The 25,821-nt window shown below is 36.2% G+C and overlaps 1 protein-coding gene across 5 annotated transcripts in view; it reads left to right on the top strand.

Moving 5' to 3' along the window:
• The window catches only part of zbtb16b (zinc finger and BTB domain containing 16b), a 111,887-nt gene that overhangs the window by 53,584 nt on the left and 32,482 nt on the right, over nucleotides 1-25,821 (top strand). Inside the window, exon 5 of one of the 5 annotated variants that reach the window (XR_012390767.1) lies at nucleotides 1,691-2,529. The exons of 3 other annotated variants lie outside the window; for them this stretch is intronic. The gene's annotated coding sequence lies outside the window, so the exon portion shown is untranslated. Of the gene's footprint in view, nucleotides 1-1,657; nucleotides 2,530-25,821 lie in introns of those variants that run through there. One more of the 5 variants, XR_012390768.1, reaches the window with a different exon arrangement.

Raw genomic sequence — 25,821 nt, 5'->3', positions numbered from 1 at the left:
TGATTAGTCTACGTTAAATGACAAGGAAATGTTACTCAGTGATGCTGAAATAATACTAACAGTGGTGCTATAATATGTGTTCTAATTTCTTGAAACCAGACATGTTTTCTTGGCAGGGATGTAGATGAACTGTACTAAAACATAATTTTTTAATTTTTTAAATATTTTTACTTATTTATTTATTTATTTATATATTTATTTATTTTGCGTATTTTTAAATCATTGAAGAATTTAGACCAAACCAGTAGTTGGAAATGTCCCTTTGTTAAAAAAAAAACAAACAAAAAAAAAACAGAATGTTTAATTAAATTTAGACAAAATATTTCAATTTTTTTTAAGACAGTTATTTAATTTTATTTAAATACGTTTTTTTTTTTGGCCTTCTCTCTCTATGCTGCGCCCTACATACCCATCATTTCCACCTGTACTTCTGTTACTTATTGCCTTGTACGAGAGACCGCCGTCAGAGGATACAATCTGTCTCAGGTATTCCAGACTGCACTAATTAATTTGCTCTCTGGGTATAAAAGCGTTTCATGGGGCTAATGATCCACATGTTGAGTCTATATAAAGGTTGAGTCCTAATTAAAACAAGGTGCCATACTTTTGTCATCTGCGTGGATTTAAGGTGCTAAACGTTTCCATGGCAGCAGCTCATAAAGTCTCTGAATTTGTGTTGGATCAGAATCAGGGGTCTGCAATGTATTTGTATTGTTTTTACAGTAGCGTACCAGGCCACTACAATGAGGGTGCAATATCTGTCGCCTGTGCTCCGCGGGGAGAAAGACGATAACCCTCTCTAAAACGTTGGCATGTAACTGTAACTCGCTGTGGCACACACTGTATAAATACTTAATGCATGTCGACATAGAGGTGGTGTTAACGATGCCCAGAATTTTATACCTTCTCTCCCAAACTTGTAAACATCCCGCTCTCCGTTTCATTCTGGCAGCACATTTAGTGGAGAGGAGGAGAGGACGGAGCTCATCCATTTTCAGAAAGCTTTTTTACAGCTGGGTTAAGGCCATCACTCACTCACAAAAAAACAAGCAAGCTTGTCATCACTCACATGCTTTTTCAGGTTTTAGCCAAGAAATATTTTTTTTATATTTCTGCATATTAGAGCCTTGATGGCCTTCTCGAATGAAGATGCTAATGGTGTAGTTGAACAGGACCTTGTTGTTTTTTGTGAAGCAGCTGTTTTTGTTTAATAAATTAAGTGCAACAAAACATTTTTTGTTGTTTTTTCCCCCCCATTGGTCATAAAACTGGTTATGTAGCTCTATAAATTGATTCAAGTTTAATTTACAAAATAAAAGAAAATTCAGTTGATTCAGAAGCTTCAGTTGTGAAAAAGTTGAAAAAGTCTCAAGATTTCTCAATATTTTTGTTTCTTATGTTGTGTTTCGGGATGCATTTTGTGTTTCCACATTGCAGTCCAAAACTTTAGGCATCCAAAATAAAATTCTAATAAAATTAAAAAAGTATAATTAGAGTCAGGCGGCATGGTGGCTCAGAGAGCTCCAGGTGGTCCGGTTTCCCCCACAGTCCAAAGACATGCGCTATAGGTGAATTGAAAAAGCTGTATTGGCTGTAGTGTATGTATGTGTATATGAGAGTGTATTGGTGTTTTCCAGTGCTGGGTTGCAGCTGGAAGGACATCCGCTGCGTTAAACATATGCTGGATAAGTTGGTGGTTCATTCTGCTGTGGTGACATCTGCTAAATAAAGGGACTAATGCTGAATTCAGATTGCATGATTTCAGCCGGTGAGAGAGTCGCTGATGAGTCGCAGACGCCGGTGAGATATTTGGCATGCTAAATATCTGGAGCTGTCGGCGATTCATGCCGTGTGAAATGAGTTCTGATTGAAAATAACATCAGCGATCACCTACAGCCAATAAGAGAGCAGCATTCGCTAGTAAGGGTACCTGCAGGCCAGCGGGAGGTTCGGGGAGAAGTTAAAAGTGCTCATTCAGTTTATTTAGACCCAAAAAATGGAGGAAAAACTAGTGGAAATTTGGCAGGAGCACTGTGTCTGTTTGATGTGTCATCTGAGCTATATCATAATCAGGTCGAAAAGTAAAAAAAGTTGAGGAGAGGTTGCCAATTCTCTTCAAAATACAGGTGAGCAACGTAACTACGTTTTTTACAGCTAAAGCCTTCTTTTTCCATTCTATAGTTAATAACGAAAGATATTGTTTTCATGTCACTTCCCGCGTTTGTTTGGTTGTGAGACATTGTTTGGACAAAGTTTTCGGCGATTCTTCCTATTGTAATGCCATGCAGTGTGAATTCTCCTGTCGCCGATTCATGCTACTGTGTAAACACAGCACCGACAGAACGCTAACCCAGATAGTCATGCAGTGTAAAAACATCCATGACACGATTACTTTGAAAATCATGCAGTCTGAACTTGGCATAAGCCCAAGGAAAATGAATGAATTAGGGTCAGCATTTTATTCTGTATTTACCAACAACACCACTAACTAACAAGTGACCAATATTGAAATTTGATATTATTTTATTCAAAACAAAAGTGAGCAATAAAAAAACAATCTCTCTACAGTTAATTTTTTATGTACTGTATGTATGCATGATTGATTCATTGAACGAAGGAATGAAGGAATGAGAGAATAGTTGGGGGTTGTGCATGAAGTCAATACTGATTATTTTCAGTCATTTGCCGATATTTTTGTTTGTAAGTATATAATATACTATTATTGATAATATTAATATACTACTAATATTTGTTTGCATTATTAACAAGTCTAAAATAAGTTCATTTAAACTGTTCAACAGTCCCTGTAACATTTTAAAAAATCTTTACTATATATAAAAAATAATTTAAATTAAACAAAATAATTTTAAAATTATTATGATCATTTTCTGCCTCGGTTATGGTAATAAATTAAGACCAAAATGCTTGAAAGTATCAATCTAAACATCTCTTCGTTTTCATGTTATTTGATTGTCAAAAGAAAGTGTGCAATAGTATCTAAACACAAAAACAGTAAAATTAGATTAAATGCTAAATCAATATAGGCATCACAACATTGTAATGCATAATGTTATATACTTTTAATAACTATGTTTCTATCCAAAATGCGTACTTATGCGCAAAACTGGATTATCACATAAAAGACGTGCGAATAAAGCAGCGTTTCCATCCAATGGGTTAAAGAAAACAACATCGTCACTTCAAATATCAACAGTAAAAATGGAATTTGTTGCAGATGTAGAAGCTTCGTGAATATTTTCTTCATTTAGTAAATGACTTGCGCCTCAGAAGGCAATCCTGACACGCAATGAACGCTTGGTGGAGTTTGAAAAAATACTAATACTGAAATGGTTAAGGTGTTTTAAAATGACCAAAACAACATGTTAGATCTTTTACAATGTGCTCAGCCTGCTGATTTGTTAATTTTACACACATTTTTTATTATCACATGATCTTTTATAACAAAATCACATTACTTTTTTTAATGCACTTACTGGAATTTGTTAGGTAATAGTGTTTCCGTCACAGTTTAAGTGCATCTTTTTTTAATCAAATTAAAAGTTTGTCCTATTCAGTTATTTTTCAAAATTCATGAGCCTCTTGATATTTCCATCAACCTGATTTTTATGCGCATATCCAAATGTGCTTAGAATAAGTGGATAGAACCATATCTAGTGAGTGTTATATTTATTATTGATAAATAATAACTAAATGTAAAAATAAAAGGTAAACATCTAGCTGATAAACACAGCCAATGTAGTACATGAGATGGTATCTGATAGGGTACAAATATACCCCAAGGTTTTTTATAGTCTATTTTGTTCATCTTTAATTAGAATCACTCATGCCAGTCACTTCAGTAAGTGTCAGGTCATTTGACCTGAATCGTGTTACAGTTCCTCATAACACAGCCAACTGTTGAGTAACAGTTTTATTTTTACTTGCCAGTTTTTCAATCTTAATTCTGACTCAGACTTTAAGCAACACGATTGTCGTGGAATGCCAGCATATGTGAGAATGTCAGAGGTGAACGGCCTGGTTCTTTGAGGTTTTTAGGGTTGCGAATGGAAAAGAGGATTGTGGGAGACCCGCGGGACAGAGGCCGACTGAAGGGGTAGCAAGTAGGGGGGGTGCTGGGATTGCTGGTGGCATTTGGTGCCAGGACAGAGCGAGAGACAAACAACATCATGTGCTGTTGTTTACACTCAGCCGCTGTGCTGTCATAGACGAGACCTACTAGAGAGCTGACCTACTTAAAAGCCTCCTAAAATAAAACGCACTTGTGTCTCAGGACCGATGCACTGGCGGGCAGGCTGGAAAACAGGCCAGCACATCACAGCTTTCTTTTCCTCTTCTCCCCTCCCGACGGAGAAGCGCTTTATCGCATCCTTCGCAGAGCAGAAATAAAATGTTATTAAAGAGGTTTTATTTGGAGCCGGAATAGAAGCGATTTGCCTTTAAACGATTTTGGCCTGAGGGGCGAGCGCTCGTCCATCTGTCTTATGTGCTTATGACGTCGGGTTTCCTAAAACTCCTCCATCACGCAGCACTGGACGGGTTTCGCATTTACAGTGGGGTTGAGGGCACAGTGGAATTACTCACCGGGAACACGCTGTGACTTTAGAGATCTGACCCACAGAATAAACAGTGGTTAAACAAGAGCAATGTATCTCTTGTTGCGTTAATTATTAAGCAGAGCGTTCCTTACTTTGCTAGATTGGCCCGTCTGCCTCTCTCTGTGCAGCCGAGCGAATCGCAGGGGTCATCTGAGGTATAGGCAACACGTCAGAGTCATTCACACGAAGCCATGACCTGATTATATTTAGGAAAATACTTGTGTTGCATACATCTTTTACAGTGGCTGCATATGATCATGCGTGTGGACACATGGATCCTTAAGACTTGATATAAAGTCATGTTATAAAGTTATTAGAGAGTTGTGATCCAAAGGTTGCAGGTTTTAGCCCCTGGATTCACCACCTGTAATACCACGACTCAGGTGAGACCTTTGAGCAGAGCACTGAACCCTCAAAAGCGATGAATGCCCTTGCTCTGGGTGTGTGTTCACAGTGCGTGCGCTTGGATGCATTAAATGCAGAGCACAAATTCTGAGAATGTGCCACATGTCATGACTTTAAAGCTCTATGACCTGAGAAGCCAAAAGGTTAACTTTTGAAGATCATCCTGGTTGAAAATAAATGGAGTTTAGACCTTTCAGCCTATTAAATAGAGTCCCTATGACGCATGCTTTATGTTGTAGCTCTTTTGAAGTTACACTCACTGACGTAACACTTGCCAAATTCTGACCCATCTGATTGTTGCAGCACAAATCAAGACTCAGCAGAGCATATTTTCTTCTATTGTCCAGTTTTGGTGAGCTCATGTGAATTGTAGCCTCAGTTTGTGTATTTTCAGTGTGCTCTTCTTCTGATGACAAAGGTTTGATATTTTGGTTCATCCATTCATTGAAGCTCCTTTGCAAACCTGTGTTGTAATCACTGTTAAAAAAAAAGTCACTTCTCTGAACTCTATTTGTGTTGAGATCCAATTTTTGAAGGTGGTGTGGGGTAACTCAAAAAAAAAGTACTGTGACTTTTTGAACTAAACCAACTGTTGTTGTATAATGGGATGAGGGTAAGTTTTTGTTTACAGCTCCATGTTAGCTCATGGGCAAACTGTTGAAGTGAATTGTGATGCACCTTCACTATTTGCGGCGCATTAAAACAATACTGAAAGCCAGTTTTCAAGCTGCATCTGTGCTTCATTCTTGAAATGTATTGTTTGTCTGGAGCAGGGGTCACCAACGTCTAAAAAAATGGAACTTAAGTTAAATTGGCACCATAAACATGCACCTAGTAAGTAGTTATCTCTTAAGAGCAATCACTATCTGTTCATTAGCTACTACAGCAGGGGAGTTCTCGTGATCTACCTGAGCTCAAACTCCCCTCTCACCTTGCAAATGGGAGGGAGCCCCAGGCTCGAGGATCTTATCAGAGCTCTCTCCTGGGTCAGCATGCCAAACAAGCTTTATAAAAATGCTTTTCATTTGTCGCCCTTGGTCTGGACCAAACCCATGACGTCAGATTGACGTTGTACCCCAATGTTGTGGGGATGTTGCATTTTGTTTGGAAATGAAAATTGGGTCGACGTCAATGTCCGACGTCCAGCCTAAAATCAACCAAATATCAACGTCTAAGGATGTTACAGCTTGACGTTGTGTGGACGTTACCTATTTGACAATGGATTTTGGGTGCCATGCCTCACAAATAAATATCAGTATTTGACAGATAAATGAAGTTGGCTCGACATTGGATTTTGGTCACTTTGCAACACAACCTACAATCAACCAAATGTCAATGTCATTATTAGACATTAAAATAACGTTGTCCTTTGATGCTGGCTTGACATAGAATATTGGTCACAACCTAAATCTAACCTAATATTAATGTCGTATGACGCTGTGTGTCTGCTGGGAATGAACTGAACCACTGGTGTGAAAGCATACAAATTATATCACTGTGGTCATGAATGTGACAAATGGCTCATTTACATTCAAATATAGTTCACAAAATACAAAACTTTGTCCATTAATGAGTTTTTGACAATGATTCTGTAAAAACAGCTTTAACCAAACAATGTGAATACACATGGTATCTTTGTTTCTGGTTTAGAGCTGTAAAGCACCAAAACTGTGCTATCAGAAGGTTCAAGAGATAAGATGATGCATCTTATGCCATGATAATGCTAGAGTATGTTGAAATTGTGTTTATTAATTGTGTTCTGATCTCTTAAAATACAGTGTGTAAACAAGACTTTGATGGATTTCATTTCCAACATTTTGGTTTTTAATTAAAAAAAAATTGATGTGTGCCGATATTTATGGTTTATAATGAATTGATTTAAACGTCCTTTCAGAATCAAACTTTTTCCACCACGTGTAAAGTGTAACAGGTGGCATGGGTCAGACCTCAGCACTCCTGTCCTCTTCACCAGCTCAGTGAAGACTGATTGTCTCAGTGGTGCTGCAGATTTCCCAGCATGCCCCTTCATCACACAGTGACTAATTCCTATTGTGCTATAACTTCAATGCAAATAGATGAAGTCCTTTCGGCCCGTCAGGAGGCAGAATGAAACGCTGCGAGCATCACGGGGTGCCCACAGTTTTTGCTAAGTCGATCATTGTTTAGGAAAGCACATATTCACGTGCATCTCTCCGGCTGTGATTCTTGCGTCCGAGAGCTGTTTTCAGGAGAGAGTCAGACCAGCAGGATTTCTATATTGTCAGTGTCTCTATTCAAAAGTTAGTAGTTGAAGTAGTTAGAGAATAATTAGATGTTTGTCAAGACCTTTAAGAAGAGCTGAAATAAATTGCAGTCTTTTTGTGCCTTTTACAATGTAAATAAGGCCGATTTTCAGTGTAGGAATGCTTTTTTTTATAGACTTCAGGTGAGAAAACAAAAAGAAGTGACTTGTTTGTGAATGCTGAGATTAGGCATCAACCCTTTTTTGTGGTTACTTTGAAATGTGCTTTTTATTTAAGTAATATAAACTCATTTTAGGCTCAGTTTGAAGATATATTCAAAATTAATATTCCACCGATCCATCTTAATATAGATACCTAAGATTATTATTTTTTTCATTCAGTCTTTTGTATATAAAAACCAATCCCAGTTCTTCCCGGTGGCCACAAAGGAAGGAGGATTTCGCAATATGTCGGTGTGTCATTATCAGAAAGAACCTGCTGTTCACTGAATTAGCTCAGAACAGGTGAATCTACTCAGTTTGTTCTGAGATAAAGAGATTAGATGTATTTGTTGAGCTTGTTTGCATAACTGTCATGTTTACATCTCCTTCTCACTGTGGGCCTTTTTACCAAACATTGCCGGGAAGATGCTTTCTATTCACCGATTTCAGTGGCCATTGACTCAATGGTCATGTCACAAATAAAAGCGCTTTATTTCAAGCACATAAAAGCATGTACTTATTTGATGTGCCTTCATGCAGGGTTATTACAATTAACTAAAACTATAAAACTAAAAGAAAAACCAATTTTGTTACTTGATATAAAATGTTCTAGTTATTTCATAATAAAGTTAAACTTTTCCATTAAATAATTGTTAAACTTTGCTATTATGTTTTAATGTTGCCTGGAAAACCAAACTAAAAAGTACCAAAAATAAATCAATCAAATGTAAATATATATATATATATATATATATATATATATATATATATATATATATATATATATATATATATATATATATATATATATATATATATATATATATATATATATATATTTATATATATATATATATATATATATATATATATATATATATATATATATATATATATAAACTCATTTAAACTGTTAAAATAACTGAAGTAGTTACTATTAATCTGTAAATAAAACAAAATAACATGCTGTTATAGACTGATTCAGTGAAGGCATCTCATTTCTCATAGAAAACAAGAATGAAAATTAAGCTTTTTAAAAAAAGTAGTGTGCCTCAACATTGTACTCTTGGTTGCATCATAGGCTCATTCTGAAAACGTAGCTGTATATACATTTCTGGAGATTGCGAATTGTGTAGCCAGAAGGCCGTATGGGCAGCATTTCGTCTTTAAAACAAACACTACAGGACTGCAAAATGCTTTTCTTACTTAGATTTTTTACTTCATTTTTGTCAAAATATCTAAAAATTCTTATTTCAAGAAGCATTTTCTAGTCAAGCAAAACATATTGACTTGTTTTCAAAAATAATATGCCAATATTAAGTGAGTTTTTTCCCTAAAACAAGCAAAATACTCTGCCAATAGACTAAGCATAATAATCGTGTTGTTCCTTTTGACATAAGATTACTTTGCTCACCCCATTGGCAAATAATTTTGCTTGTTTTAAGGAAAAACTAACTTAATTTTGGCGTATTATTTCTTAAATTAAGACAATATGTTTTGCTTGTCTCGAAAATTATTCTTGATTTAAGATTTTTTAGATATTTGGACTAGAAACAAGACAAAAAATCTAAGTAAGAAAATCATTTTTTGCAGTGGGGGTGGAATGACGCTGTTCATTTTCACGTTTGCCAGCTGACCACTTACCTCCGTATGGACAGCTTTCCCGCTGTTACCAGTTTGTTCAGTAGCTTGCCATGTATGTCGGCAGACTTGAGACACAGAGAGGATTTGACCACCATGACGGGGTTCGAGTTCAGTTAAGAACGGTTCCAGAAAGCGGGTAAGACAAAAACAGAAGCCAAAAAATAAAATAAACAAGTAAATGACAGGGTGAGAATGTGGTCAAATCTGAAAATGTGGTAAAAATCAGGCAAGGGCTTTTCTTTTCTGAATTTCTTTTTAAAACTGATAATTGGGTTTAGTGAAGTGGGTGGGCAGGTCAATCAGTGCTCTAAAAAAACACTGTTGGTCGGGTTTAGGGAAGGAGTAGGGGGGGAGGTCAGACGATTGGTCATTGAGTCTGTCAAACAACCGACCGCGGTCTCTTGTAGATTTACAAAAACTGTAAAAAAAAAAAAAAAAAAAAAAACATACCTGTTGGGATGTATTTAGCGCTCACCAGAAATATATATATATATAGCAGTACGTTTTCGGAATGAGCCTGGGTTCCCTTTTTGAGTTCTGTAATTATTATGTAATATTGTTATTAGAATTATTGCATTATTCTTAAAGTTCATGTAATGCTATTATGTTTGAATTTAAATCAGCACAGATACCAGAGTAAATATGCATGTACAGCTGAAGGCAAAACTTGTTAGCTCTTGTAAATTGTTTATATTATATTTCCCAAGTGATGTTTGACAGAGCAAAGAGATGTTCTGGAATAGTCTTATTTCTGTTTGTTTGTGTGGAATAAAATTAGTTCAACGGTGAAATTACTTTTAAGATCAATATTATTAGCTGTGTTAAGACAATTGTTTATAATGGACTACAGAACAAACCAATGTTGTTCAATGGCTTGCCTAATAAACCTGGCTTGTCTAGTTAACCTAATTAGCCTTTTACACCTTTAAATTGCATTTTAAGCTGAATACTATCTTGCAAAACAACTTGTATAAGATAATGCCATTCTTCAACTATGGGCACTTTTAGCCTTGTGAAGTTGAGTAAAAAAAAACTTGATGTAACATCATAGCCTCATAAGTTTAAACAATTTGTCTAGTTTTAGGATCTGTAAGAGACAAACTTAGATAAGAAGAGAAACATTTTTTCCACCGTGAACTGAACAAATGTCAATTCCACTACATCTCAATGTACAGCTTATTTCAAAATGAAATAAATTCTGGCAGTCAAACATTGTCTAAGATCATTTTTGTATCTACTGTACCAATGTTTCTACAATATATATAATAATTATACATTTGTCAATGAAATAAATTAATTGCATGCTAAATTGTACACTTGTCACACTCAAAAAATTTATATTAATTTGGTTAAAAACTTATTAGAAAATATATAAACTGATTTTGTATATTAAATAGAGCATGAACATCGTGAATACACTTTTAATGTGTGATGAGAACTTTTTCAATATTTTTTAAAAATGTGTGTGGTGATGGAAATGATAGTGGTGGAATAGAAATTTCAACATTGTGAAAAAATAAAAAATAGCTTCACTGATTAGCTTTGTATTGATACTAGCCTTTCATGTATACAAAACACTCGTATTTACCTTAATTTTGTTTGTTTTTTAAAAACATCTTTGAAGGTACAATATGTTCGGAAATGACATAGAATAAATGTATTTCCTTATCAAGCAATATTTACCTTCATTTTTCATCATGTGTTGTTGATAAAAAATAAAATCCCCTCCATCTTGAACATGTTCTCAGATGGCACAATTCAATTTCATAGAAACCACCTAAATAATCTTTCACACACACTTTTTAAAGCGACATTACAGTGTTGTGGTGGAAATGACATTGATACTGTGCGACAGCTATATTTTGTATTAAAAAATAATATTGATAATAATCTCACATTAACAACTATAAAATATTTCAATTGTTTCACTAGTGCTTGATTAAGATAGATACCAGATAAATAATATTTTAAAATGTTATTTTCATTGTTGAAGTTTAAAACTCTGGGTGTGCAACAAGGTGAAAACAGTGATTTTGACACCTAAAATGAGGTTGAGTAATATGAAAAAAGTATAATAGAAAGCTAGTAAAAAAAATGAAAGTAGGTATTATTGTTAGTTTGACAAAAAAACTGAAATTTAAACAAAATTATATATATATTTTTTTGGATATATGATCAAAGCACATAAAAGTGGCCGTAGTTGAAGAAATACCCGTTTTAATCTAAAATATTTACAAACGTGTTAAAAAAAAAAAGTTCTTTCTGTTAAACAGCACTTGGGAAAAATGTAAAACATTTCACAGGATGGCTTATAATTTTGCCTTCAGCTGTATATAAAACATACTACTTAAACTAGGGGTCATAGTTTATGCTTTATTATAATTTAAGAAAAGATATATGTCGAAAAACATTTGTAACAGTTTAATAGGTTCCATTAACAATAGTGAATGCATTACGTCAAACATTAGTTAACATTTTAATAATCTTTGTTAGCTAGCTAATGAACAGTGGCTCATTTTTTTTTAGCTCAGGTTAGCAGTGTGATTAATTATTCACTAAAATATATTTGAGAAAAGTTTGTGTTATTAATGTTGAAAGAAAGATTAATAAATAATTATTAAGTCCTGTACTTTTCAAGTTAACAAACATGGTTAGCTAATATGAAAAATTTTAACTATTATCAAGTGTTAGCCAGCTTTATTTAAAATATATCGTGCATATATATTTTTTTAATCAGCATAAACTGAAGGCAGTAATCAGACACTACCGCAGAAACCACATTTTTCATTACAGTAATGGCAATTTTTCTTTTGTGTTACAGTGTTGACAGTTCAGAGCAACATGTACTGTACAGTCATGACAAAAATGTCACAGTGCAAGCTGTGACTTTGGGCTGAAATACAATCTGCTCATGTTGTTGAAAGCTTTTACGAGATCCACCCATGTGCTGTTCCTTGCTCTGGAATTTGTTTCATCACTTCATCTTTTCACCACGCTTCTCTCTGTCCTGTAAGTCCAGGTCTGAATTGTTTTGACACAAGAGTTTAAATTCCTTCCTCGAATGCTACATAAACCAGCGCGTGATTCCTAGAAAAAAGTTTGGCGTTGATGCAGTCCGCTTACCCCGGCACTGTGGGAATTGGATTAAGTCTTCGGCCTTTATTCCAATTCAGATCTTTGTAGTCATCGGATGTCAAGGGGTCAAACTGACCAGTGTGAAAGGCAAATCCACTCTCTATTGTACAGTGGAGGAGCCGCCGGTCTCCTCAGCCTGGGAAAGATGGGGGAGGCAGTATGTCAATGAGGAATTCATTTTCAAGCACTCTGAAAAGGTCTCCGGCAACATTTAAAAAAAGACCCTAATTGGCAGGATGATCAAATAGGGGTGAGAAATGCTCTGTCGTGTCAATACATCAGCTTTGAGGGGTATTGATTTACAGTGGACTACATTACAGCAATCGTTCACCTAAAAATGGCAAATCTGTCATCATTTACTCAGCTTTTACTTGTTTATTTCCTTTATGGCTTCTGTTGAACAGAAAAGAAGATGTTTTGAAGAATGTTGTAACCATTAACTTCCCTAGTATTTGTTTGTCCTGCTATGGAAGTCAATGGTTACAGGTTTTCAGCATTCTTCAGATTATCTTAATTTGTGTTTAACGAAAGAAAGCCATGATGATTTGGAATCACTTGAGGATGAGTAAATAGTGAGTATTTTTTTAAAAATGTCAAACTATTCCTGTATATTGCACATTTGGTAAATACAGCCCAAGAAGACTGTGAAAAAATGTGTCTTTATTATTTGATATATTGCTCAAAATATATTTAAAAAGGGCCAGCTAACTTCTGCAGTTCCCCAGCTGTTATTTTGCTCAGTAATAAAAACACAGTTTATTGCTTTGTTTCCTCATATTTACACCCCTGTGAAATGGGTCAGGATTGCATAATTTACAGTTTCTAGTTATCCAGGTATGCTAAAAATGTACAGTTAAATGAGAATGTCTTCTCTAAATATTTTCATAGAGTTAGTACATAGAGAATAGTTTCATAGAGGTGGCAATAATTGTGACATATATATAAAAAAAAAAAAAAACTTTGCTGTTCAATTGTTTGCTTTTAATGAGAGAAGAGAGTTTGTTAATGCTTTTTTTGTTATGGGGTAGTTCATCCAAAAGTGGTTCCAAACCTTTATGATTTTCCTTTTTCCTTTGAACACAAAAGATATGACAGAAACCTGTAACCATTTACGTCCATAATAGGAAAAACAATTGCTTTGCAAGTTGGTGGTTACAGCATTCCAACATTTTTTCTAAATATCTTCTTTTGTTCAACATAAGAAAGAAACTCAGGAAAGAAACAGGTTTGAGTAAATGATGGCAGAAGTTTTGGGTGAACTAGCACTTTAATCTTTTGAACAAGTTTCAACGACAAACATATTTTCCATGGTCTTCTTTGCTCGTGTTTACCAACGGTGCCAGTATTAGTTAAGGACACTGTATAGGCTCTTTAAATAATAAATATGTATGATCTGTTTTAGGCTGCATTATCCACTCTGCTAGTTTTATATTTGATGTTTTCCTCTAATTAGGGGCCGCAGCATTTAAACTGAATCATCCTGTAAAGTGATTAAACCTTCTATGTTAATGTGGATAGAAAAATCAAGCATTCTCATTGGATGGAAATGTAATGAGGTCAGACGCAGAAATGTATAAATGTTGCTCATAGCGATGGCTGAGACAGAAGCGTGACTCACAGAGACGGGTCTGTATGTATGTGTGTGTGAAGGGGTCATCTGAGGAGAGCGTCTGCGTCATGGGTTGTTGTTAGAGACTGCGCCCCCTGCTGGACATTATCAATGATGCTCTGCAAATGCCACCTCTCTGTTTTAAATAAGAAGTTTTAGTTGATGTTGTTTTGTGATGCTTTTTTAAAATTTTACTTACTTTGATAATATACTTTTTTTTAGTATATTTAATTTTATTTTTCGCATTTTTATACAATTTACATAATTTGTTTTGTTTTTTTTTAAGTGAAAAAATTATTTAGATTTTAAAATTCAGTTAATTATTTGTTATCATTATTATTATTATTATTATTATTATTATTATTAATATTATTATTATTATTATTATTATTATTATTATTATTAAATGTATTTAGTTATTATTAATTATTGTAAAGCTATTATTAAAGTGTTAGTTTGTTTAAAATACTGCATGTAGTAAAATGTTGATAGTTTTATTTGTTTTTTTTTATGTACATTTTTATAGACTTTGTTTATTCAATACAAAAAATAAATATGAAAATAATATTTTATATATATAGTAAGGTCAGTGATGATGTTACACAAGTAAAAATTGTACACCACTATCCTGGTTTGGCCAGCTAAAAAAAATGTAGTCTTTCTGGTCCTGCTTTGATCACCCTTTGTTTCAAGTATGAAGGCTTATATATATATTATACTCTGATATAGACTTATACTCTGATGGTCACAGGTTTGAAACTTCTGACAACACCTTTTTCTGTGCCCTGACCCTCATTAAGATTAGTTAAAGAAAAGCCTTGGTCTGAATTAATACTGACATTCCATCGAGCTCTACACTTCTCTTTTTCTCACTCTTTCTTTCTGTTTCTTTATATTTTTCCTAAGCCTGTCTATCAGTTCTCAGAGACATTCTATAGATGTGGAGAGATTATAGTGAATGTATACAGTGCTAAAATTAGCTCCCTTGGTAAATATTAGCAAAGAAGTCAGTGAAAAAAATTATCGTTTCAACTTTGTAACTTTTGCTTAAAAAAAAAAAAAAAAAAAACGTAAATCAAAACATAACAATTATTTATATTGTTCATATGAGCAAAACATTTATGAAGTATGTTCCCATTTATATTCATATACATGTGTTGAAAACATTTAAAATGGCTTTTTTACAGATTTCCATTCAACTGGAATTATGGTGTTATGAACGAGCCGAACAGACAAAGTGTTCATCTTCTCCAAACAGAGAAGAATGAGGTTCAAGTGAGCTAAAAAATAAAAATCACAGCTGGAGAATTGAAAAAGTATTTGATTGAAAGATTGAATTGAGAAAGCATTCAAAACTACAATCTGACATCACTTATATCACCAATAATTGTATTAAAGGCTCTCAAAACTCAAGCTCATTTTGCTTTGTTTTTGTTCATATTTAAAGCAAAAGATACAATAAAGACAATTTTTCACAACATCTTTTGCTTATGTTATGTATCGCTGCACTCTCAAATCACTAAATCAGACTCAATCGAGACTCGACTGTACTAATCTTAAAATTCATGTGAAGCATTGAGTCAAAGTGAACTTCAATAGAAAATGTCTCGTTCTGATCTTTTTCCGCCAGCTGTTTTCAAACATATAATGTGTGCTCGGGGTCTTTAATGATCAGCCGGGCTCCTCGGACAGCAGTCTGAAGCAGGACAGCGTCTTAATGAGCGCCGGCTGAGAGTCTTTTGTGGTGTGGAAAAGCCACCTCAGCAGCAGAGCGCTTTAAAGCCAGAGGAGTCACACAGATTAGCCGAGTAAGAGCTGGACCTGTGGACGTGTAAACAATAGAGTGGCTCATTCATACTCTAAGCCTGATTGTCCCTTCACTGTCCAGATGGCCTGCCCAATGAATTATACCAGTAGGTACAATGCATTCCAGTGGAGGGGCTTGAGACTTCACTGTTTGTGGAGTCACACGGGGCTTTTTTTCTAATGATTATTAACAAGAGCGAGTGGTCAGCGATTTGGGGTCTGTAAATGAAATGCTTGAGTAGCTGACAGGGGTGATGGGAATGACAGACGAGAGGTCATGTAACAATGTGATGCTCATTGACTGATTGAATTGAATTGTGCTGGAGTTGTGAACACTATCTTAAGTTGTGCCATTGTCCTTTATGTTTAATTTCTGTTTTTCTTTCTTTTTTATTTTTAAAATACGCTCACAGGCCACTTTATTAGGTACACCTTATTAGTACAGGGTTTTACCCCTTTTTGCCTTAAAAAATTCCCTAATTCTTTCTGGCATATATTCAACAAGATACTGAAAATATTCCTCAGAGATTTTGGTCCATTTTGACGTGATAGCATCATGCAATTGCTGCATATTTGTCAGCTACACATCCATGTTGTGAATCTCCCATTCCACCACATCATAAAGGTGCTGGTGATTGTGGAGGCCATTTGAGTACAATGAACCCATTGTCATGTCCAACCAGTCTGAGAAGATTCATGCTTTATGACATTGCGCATTGTCCTGCTGGAAGTAGCCATCAGAAGATGGGTACACTGTGATCATAAAGGGATAGACATGGTCAGCAGCAATACTCAGGTATGCTGTGGGGTTGACACAATGCTCAATTGGTCCTAATGGGCCTAAAGGGTGCCAGGAAAATATCCCCCACACCATTACACCACCACCACTAGCCTGAACCGTTGATACAAGGCAAGATGGATCTATGCTTTCATGTTGTTGATGCCAAATTCTGATCCTACCATTCCAATGTCACAGCAGAAATCGAGACTCATCAGACCAGGCAATGTGTTTCCAATCTTCTATTGTCCAATTTTGATGAGCCTGACTGAATTTTAGCCTCAGTTTCCTGTTCTTAGCTGACAGGAGTGGCACCTGATGTGGTCTTCTGCTGCTGTAACCCATCCACCTCAAGGTTCGATGTGTTGTGCATTCAGAGATGCTCTTCTGCATACCTCGGTTGTACCGAGTGGTTATTTGAGTTACTGTTGCTTTTCTATTAGCTGAAACCAGTCTGGCCCATCTCCTCTGACCTCTGGCATCTACAAGGCAATTGCGCCCCCAGAACTGCTGCTCAATGGATATTTTATCTTTTTCGGAACATTCTTTGTAAACCCTAGAACTGGTTGTTCATGAAAATTTCAGTAGATCAGCAGTTTCTGAAATACTCAGACCAGCCAACAATCTGGCACCAACAACCATCCCATGTTCATTCATTCATTCATTCATTCATTCATTTTCTTTTTGGCTTAGTCCCTTTATTAATCTGAGGTCAACCACAGCGGAATGAACCGCCAACTTATTCAGCATATGTTTCATGCAGCGGATCCCCTTCCAGCTGCAACCCATATCTGGGAAACATCCATACACACTCATTCACAATCATACACTATAGACCGTTTAGCTTACCCAATTCACCTGTACCACGTCTTTGGACTGTGGGGGGAACCGGACCACCCGGAGGAAACCCATGTGAACGCGGAGAGAACATGCCAACTTCACACAGAAACAACAACTGATCCAGCCAAGGCTCGAACCAGCAAACTTCTTGCTGTCAGCACTACATACTGCGCCACCGCGTCGCCGTGCCACAAGCAAAGTCACTTAAATTTAGTTTCTTTTTAAATCTGATGCTCGGTTTGAACTGCAGCAAATTGTCTTGAACATGTCTACATGCCTAAATGTACTAAGTTGCAGCCATATGATTGGCTAACTAGAAATTTGCGTTAACGAGCAGTTGGACAGTGTACCTTCTAAAGTGGCCGGTGAGTGTGTATGTTATTTGGATTTTTCACTTGACTGACAAGAAATGTTGTGTTACACCTTGACAAAGTAGATTAAGCTGAACTATTATTAACTATTATTACATACAAAAAGTTTGGGATCAGTACATTACATTGTTAAATGATGCATTAAATTAATTAAACAGGATAATATAGAGCCAAATAGGAAAAAAAAAAATTTAAAAAACATATAATTATTATTATTATTTTTTTTTTAATTGTATTGATCGTGATTATTTTTGTGGTACTTATTTAATTTATAACTGAAAATTTAGCAATATTGATTTCAGGTACAGGAAAAAGCATTGGTAAAATTAATGGATTTATTAATTACATTTTTATTTGTTTGCTTTTTGTTCATGGTAAAAATAGATCCTATTTTTGTAATATGTTCAAATTGAAAAAAAACTATTTATATTACTATTTTATGTAGAATTTTATTTATTTGATTATTTGTTTATTTATCTTAACAGAAAATTGCAGTGATTTGAAGTTTAGTAAAATTATGTCAAATTGGTACAATTAGTAATATGATTTATTTGTTTGTTGGGTCATTCATTGTATAAATAAATTAGTTATCAGAATAAATATGCTGTACTTTTAGCAATATTTCAAAAAAAAAATGCCATTGTTGGGCATTGGTGACTTGTTTCAAAACACTTGAAAGAATACAGCAAATACAGTCCTAAATTTTATTATAAAACAGCAAATAGTAAATAAATGGTACAATTATTTAACATATAGTGCTCATATGTAATAATATTTTATAAGATCAGTTATTGCTGTCGAAAAGATTTATAGAATGATTGTTTCCTAGTAGTCTGTTGCAGTAGTCTATGATTTTGTCATTCGTTTACAACAAAAATAAAAGCAGTTCTGCATTTTGTGCAACAATGGTCTATATCTTTATCGAGAGTGACTGGTCACATGACATGTACAGCTCAGGTGATTGGCTGAAGACAAATTTTAAAAGTCCCCATAAAGCAAAGAGAGGCAGAAATCAGGTCACATACTCTGATATCTGTCTGATCCTGAAGCAGCTGCCATTGAGACGATCATAATGCCAACTCGGGCTCTATTTAGCCATAAATAGAGCAAACTGTGGCAGACAGAAGAGGTTATTTCTGCTCTTGTTGCTGTAAAAGTGCTACACTGCGCAGCTTTTGATTTCCAGCTAACACAGTCATTCCACGGATGAGGTGTTTATTCTGTTCTCGAGACGCATGTTTGTTTCTTATATTTGCAATCTGTGTTAGTAAATCGTATCCAGTTCGGAATCACGGCAGAGTTATATTTGCAGCGGCTGGAGAGTTTGCAGAGCCGGAGGGATAAATGTGTTTACTCTTGAAGTATTTGTCCCCTCCAAACCAAATGAAACTGGGGCTTTGACAGCTCCCCCTCTCTGTGTGTGAATCATCTGTATCTGATCTCCCTGCACTAATTCCAATTTAATTGCCTGTTGCCTGCAGGCTCCTCAATAGTGGTAACAAATGGTTTGATTTTGTAGTCCTCATCAGGCAGCATTTTAAATGCAGCTCTCTAACCCCACTCGAATGCCAATGAAGCGGGCGAACAGCCTGGTGTTTACTAATGCGCTCCTCGGCTCTGCTCCTCTCATATCTGATTAAAGGGGATTTGTACGAATCGGCGAGATGCATGCAGCCTCTCTCTCTCCATTGTAAATGATATTGGGCCAGTCTCGGCTTCTTGTGCGTTTTCGTTTTTAAGAGGCGAAGATGTTGCGCGCCGGATAAAGCCGTTTAATCTGTTTAAACCCAGATTTGACATTAAAGTTCAGGTGCGATGTGCGAAGATGGCTCGGCTGCTTGTGAAACAGGAGCCGCTGCTTTGTATGAATTTTTTAAAGCGCGCTTTATGATTAATGTGTTATCTTCAATAGAGTGTTTCTTCATTAATTCTACATAAGCAGGACTAAAGGAATCTCCTGGACACAAGAGAGAGAGAGAGAGAGAGAGAGAGAGAGAGGAAGACATGGCCTTCTGAACTCCATGTCTAGACTGAATGGATAATTAATGCTTTTTTCTTCATTAGTGGTGTTTGCGTGCATTGTTCTAGCTTGAATTATATGGTCATGTTAACTGCATTTTAATAGCGTGCAGTGGATTTTCATGGGGTTTATGAGGACACAAAATGTATAATGACATCTGAGTGTCCCAGTTGTACTCTATTAAGGTGGTTTATGAAGACATGCTTAGCGGACTCGTAATTCTAAAGCAGGGGTCTCAAACTCAATTTACCTGGGGGCCGCAGGAGGCAAAGTCTGGGTGAGGCTGGGCAGCATAAGGATTTCACAAAAAAAAGTGTCACTCAAATGTCATTATTAACAGTTTTAAGTATTTCTTCTGAACATGAAGTGTCCTGAACATTAATAGAACATTGAGTGAAGATAATGAACAGTTCTTCTGAACATGGCATCTTTTGCCTACTCTTTGCTGCCAGAGACTTGACAGCGCTTCTTCTCACAAATCTGAACCACATTTGGCTTTAGAGCGGAAGCAGTTGAGACCCTCAGTATGGCTTGAAGATGATCATCATTAAGTCTAGACCTGTACTTTGACTTATTGAAGTTCAAGGTGGAGAATAACTTCTCACATACTTCTCACACACTCAAAACTTCCATTCCCTCACCTAAAAAAAGGCGTATATATGTATAAATAAAACACCCCCACCCCACTCCAGTCACATCGGTCTGTGCCAGTCTGTATCTACCTATAATATATATAAGATGCAGGCTGTAGCTAGGTAGGTGGCAGGCTGCAGATAGGTAGCTAAGTGGCAGGCAGGGGCGGGAACAGCTTACCTTTGATCTGGCCGGGGCGCCCGTCACAGCATCTAACAAAGGGGCGGGGTGCGTGGTGACGTAACCGGCATCCCCGCCCCTTTGTTTACACGGCGGGCGGGGAATGCCAGTGACCGCTGTGTACGGATAGAATCAGCGGAGAGCGCTCTCTCTCCCCGCTCCGCTGATTCTGTCAGGCCCCGTTTACACTAGTGCGTTTTAAAACGGCGTTTTAGAATGAAAACAATCCGCGTCCACACTTGCGTTTTACCCAGCGTTTCTGAACTGCTCTCCGTCCACACCAAAACGCTGAAAACGCACATCACGTGACCACACACTTTGGCAAGCGCTACAGCCTGTCTACCCAGATGAGAGCTCTGCTAGTCGGACTTCTCATCAAGCATCTCCCGCTGGATCTAATCTCACTATATTTATTAAACGTGATATTTCATTCATCTTGTTGTCTTTATCTAACGACATATTCCCCGACTTTGGTCATTGGAATCTATTACTTGTTCTCAGGTAACGTGTTTTGGCTGAGCGCAAAGATAAGTTAATGATTAATGTAAGCACGTAGCCTACATTCTGTATATTGACTGATCGCTTGCCTTTATTTCCTATAATGTATAAACTTATTGTATGTTATACTTTTATAATGGCCATTATCGATTATTAAAACTTATATTCAGCAAAAGAGAGGGTGTGTTTCGTATTTTCACTGAAATTGAAAGGAGGCAGTTGTTATCGGCTCCGTTTTGTTATAAATATCCACACAGTGAAGATGACGCTCATATATACAGCACGGCGCCTCAACATTTCTGCTGTCTGTTTAGTTATTAATATTAAAATAAAAATAGGAAGTTCCGTATATCAAGTTTACATTTTATTGTTGAGAAAGTGAAACAACCTAGCCAGGGTGATGTGAATGAAGTTATAAAGTACACTGTGAAGATTGACGTGTGTCCTCGGTATGTTTTCCATATCAAACTGAGAAGAAGAGATGCAGCCTTGATCAAACTTGCCAAGTCTGAACTTACACGGAGAAGATTCAGGACTGAACTGTGTGTTAGGCTACTTAATATTGAGGAAAAGCCCCAATCAGAGAGGCGAATGTCTGCAGCCCCGCCTCTGTTTTCAGATGTCTCCGTCTTTCCCCATCCACACTGAGACGGAGCAGCAGTGTTTCAGAATGAAAACGGCCTCTCCAGCGTTTTCGAAACGATCCGTTTTTAGCGCTCGAGAACTCGGGCGTAGTGTGGACGGATTCTGTCAGTGTACAGCGGTCGGCGCGGGCCACAAAATATTGCACTGAGGGCCGCAAATGGCCCGCGGGCCGCGAGTTTGAGACCCCTGTTCTAAAGGCTTAGTTAACAATTTCTTTTGACTAAATATTTGCCTCACGATTCAACAGCTTTGCCACAGATTAAGGGGTAGGGTAATACAGTATTTTTTAGGGTTTACAGAATAAATAGTGTTATGCCTATTGAGAGTCCTCATAAACCATATACTCTATCCAAGTTTGTGTGAGTGCTTATGTTTGTAAAGTAATTTCAGCTCACGCACTGTTACTATAACTATATTTTTTTTATACCATCTTAGCCCTAGTTTACTCTGTCTGGACTTAATGCCTAATTTCGATTTGTCTTTTTTTTTTGCCTGTCTGTTATTCATTAATTCATTCATTTTCTTTTCGGCTTAGTCCTTTATTATATATATATATATATATATATATATATATATATATATATATATATATATATATATATATATATATATATATATATATATATATATATATATTGGCCAACTTATCCAGCACATGTTTTATGCAGCAGATGCCCTTCCAGTTGCAACCTCTTCTCTGCGAAAACATCCATACACACTCAATCACACTCATACACTACGGACAATTTAGCCTACCCAATTCACCTGTACCGCATATGTTTGGACTGGAGCACCTGGAGGAAACCCACGAGAACGCCACACAGAAACGCCAACTGACCCAGCCGAGGCTCATACCAGCAACTTTCTTGCTTTGAGGCAACTGCACTACCTACTGCACCACCGCGTCCTGTCCGTTATATGTTCTTTTATTTGTGACCCATATCCGATTCATGTGTTTACACTTGCCATACAATTTACGCCATTGTACATGCGAAAAGACGGGTTCTAGCATCTGTGCCTCACTATCCACTATGGAAGAAATTGTCTTGCTTTTACTGTAGCTCTGAGAAATATGTGAAGTTCGCCCAACTTTAAAATAATTTTGAGGCAAAGGTGGGAGGGAAAGAGCCGTCATCGCAGCTTGTGCCTATAGTTTATATATGGTGTCCTCCACCATTCAGAGGAATTTGTGGGTATGAGAGAGCCCTCAGGTCTGGTGGGAGCAAGTTGTGGTGACTGACAACTTTCCTCTTCCATGTTTTCTCTGTTGTTTACCAGGTTGACATCTCCACACGCTCTTCCTTCTATATCATTAAACTGTGGACAAGTACCACATTGTTGTAAGTTTAATGACATACAAAATGGAATGCCTTAATAAATCTGATCTGCCTGTTTACATGATAGTCTCATTGTCACATATCCGATTTATATCTGATTTATTTCTACATATGAAGGAGGCCCAAAACCGATCTCTAAATATCCAAATGCATGCATTTTTTTTTTTTTTTTTTTTTGATCAGCCATAGAACAGATCGAATCTGTGTAACATATGAGCAAAAAATCGGAATTGGGTCACAATTGACTGCCATTGCCGTATAGAACAGATGGGTCCTTTCTCTCATCCCACATCTGCCTCTTGTGCTCTTGACCTTTGACCCCACTTTCACGCCCCACCCAAATTCTACTTTTTCACACCATTCTTTCTTCATTTCCGAGAGCACTTATGTGTCACAGATAACATTCTCTGGATAATTTCAGTCTCTTCTTTGTCACATTTATTTGGTCAAAACTGCAAAAAAATTATTTATTTCCATGCTTTATTTCCATTTAAAGCTGAATTTTCAGCCTCATTTCTCCAGTTTTAAGTGTGAATCTTCAGAGATCATAATATAAAGAACTGCTGTTCAAGAAACATCTATTAATATTATTATCAGTGCTTTAAACAATTGTGCTGCTTAATATTTGGTTGATATTTAAATATCTAATGCTTTTTTTATTAGCCACTTACTCAACGCAGGAACATTCTGGGTGCTTGAGGCAGTTTTTGGAGCGCTATAGCCCATCAAAGTCTATTCTGTCCCATCACGGTTTAACTTTTAAGCCCAGTCCTCTAGAGTTTACAGCGGCTGTTTCACAGTTAATGCTGTTTAAGTTTTGATGCTTCAGGCAAAAATGCAATACTCGTCATGTTTTTGTCTTTTTCTTGCTCAACATTTTTTGTGGTGCTGCAAAATATGACTGAATGGATGTAAACAATGTCAAAGGGCCCATCCCTTAAACAAAGTCTAGCAGAGTCTAAAGTGAAAATAAGCCAGTGTGTACGATTTATTTTTTAAATGACAGCAGCCTAAATTAGCACGCTGTCCTTATTACCATTAATCAACAACAATAGACTAAATTGAAATTGAAACAAAACTAAAATTGGAATTTTGTACTGTGAGAAAAATTTAAGTGCTACATGCATAATTTATTAGAATGTTGCACAATTCAAAAATAAATATAAAGTTTTATTGGTTCGTCAGTATGGAAAGTCATTAGGGCTGCATTTATACTGCATGGTTCAAGTGACCCAATTCTGATTGTTTTCTCCCATGTGGCACTGATCAGATATGGCCCATGTACGTGTAAGGAGGAAAAAATATCACATGGATTTTGATTTACTTAAATCAGATTCAAGTCTTGTTCATATGTGGAAATTTATCCAATATGAATCGGATTCATTCCCTTATGTCTGCTGTTTAAGCAGGTAGATCGGATTTTTTTACTGGTCAATGCGAGTTGCACATCATTAAAAACCATAGTGAATGACGTCAACACTGATGCTTTCATTTTGGAACAGACTTCAGCTGGAGTAAAACACGAGGACTAAAAAAGCTTCTATATTGTTATGTAGCACAGTATTTAAGCATGTTAATGAGACAGCGTGAGCACAACATCCGCCACATAAACAATAATAACCAATATAAAACTATTACACACAAAACGTGCATGAATCACTCTATGGACATGACAATAAAATCCCTACCAGTTTATGAAAGCCTCAAATAGAAGAATATGGACAAATGAGAACTTTTCTTTCATAAACTATAGTAAAACAACTTGTCAAAATGAAAATAAAATAATGAGCCCCTGCGAACAGATTAAATACAGGAATTAAGAAAAGAGCGCTCTATAATTGTCAGCTGTCAGTTGCTCTTTTATCCTGGTCATTGTGCCTTTGCCGTGTGCTGTGTAAATACAGACTTCTTGGTATATCAGAATCTTATAGATTTCTTTTACCACAATAATGAGATACCTTATTTTTTCAGTTTTAGTTTTTTGATTACTGAACTTTGAGAATAACTTTTTTTAAATACTGTAAATAGTAAGCATGGGACGATAACCACTTTCAAGGTATATTTAAAAATCATTCAAGGTTTTAAAACCTTTTGCTGTATCATTCCTAAGGTACAGAATGTGAATTGTTTTTTTTTTTTTATGGTTTTTTTTTTTTGGACTCTCCAACAGAAAAGATATTCAAAGATGTCATTTTAAATTGTAAAGAAATCTGTGTAGACATCAGAAGTCAATGATTCATTTGAATTATTTAGCCTGACATGTTTACTGCTCCAAAATATTTTAAATATTTCTCCAAATAAAATATATTGTGTTCAAAGGGGATTCATGTTTTTGTTTTTTACCCAGAAATTTAAAAAATATATATTTTAAAGCAGTATTGTGGTACCATAAAGCCGTATTATTATTTTTTTCAGGGTTATCATACCATCAGATTCTTATACCGCCCCATGCCTAGAAAATGGTAGAATAAAAGTTTATGTATTTTATGCTGATGTATCTTATTGCTAGGGGTGACACGGTGGCTCAGTGGTTAGCACTGTCGCCTCAAAGCAAGAAGGTTGCTGGTTTGAGTCACGACCAGTTGACATTTCTGTGTGGAGTTTGCATGTTCTCCCCATGTTCGCTTGGGCTTCCTCCGGGTGCTCCGGTTTCTCCCACAGTTCAAAGTCATGCACTATGGGTGAACTGAATAAACTAAATTGGCCGTAGTGTATGGAGGTTTCCCAGAGTTTGGTTGCAGTTAGAAGGGCATCCGCTGTGTAAAATATATGCTGGATATGTGGTGACCCCTAATGAATTAAGATTCTAAGCTGAAGGATAATGAATAAATGAGTGAATGTTATTTCTAAGACTTACAATT

Source organism: Danio rerio, chromosome 15 (assembly GCF_049306965.1).
Source record: "Danio rerio strain Tuebingen ecotype United States chromosome 15, GRCz12tu, whole genome shotgun sequence".
Taxonomy (NCBI): domain Eukaryota; kingdom Metazoa; phylum Chordata; class Actinopteri; order Cypriniformes; family Danionidae; genus Danio; species Danio rerio.
This window is presented reverse-complemented; position numbering and strand designations above follow the sequence as displayed.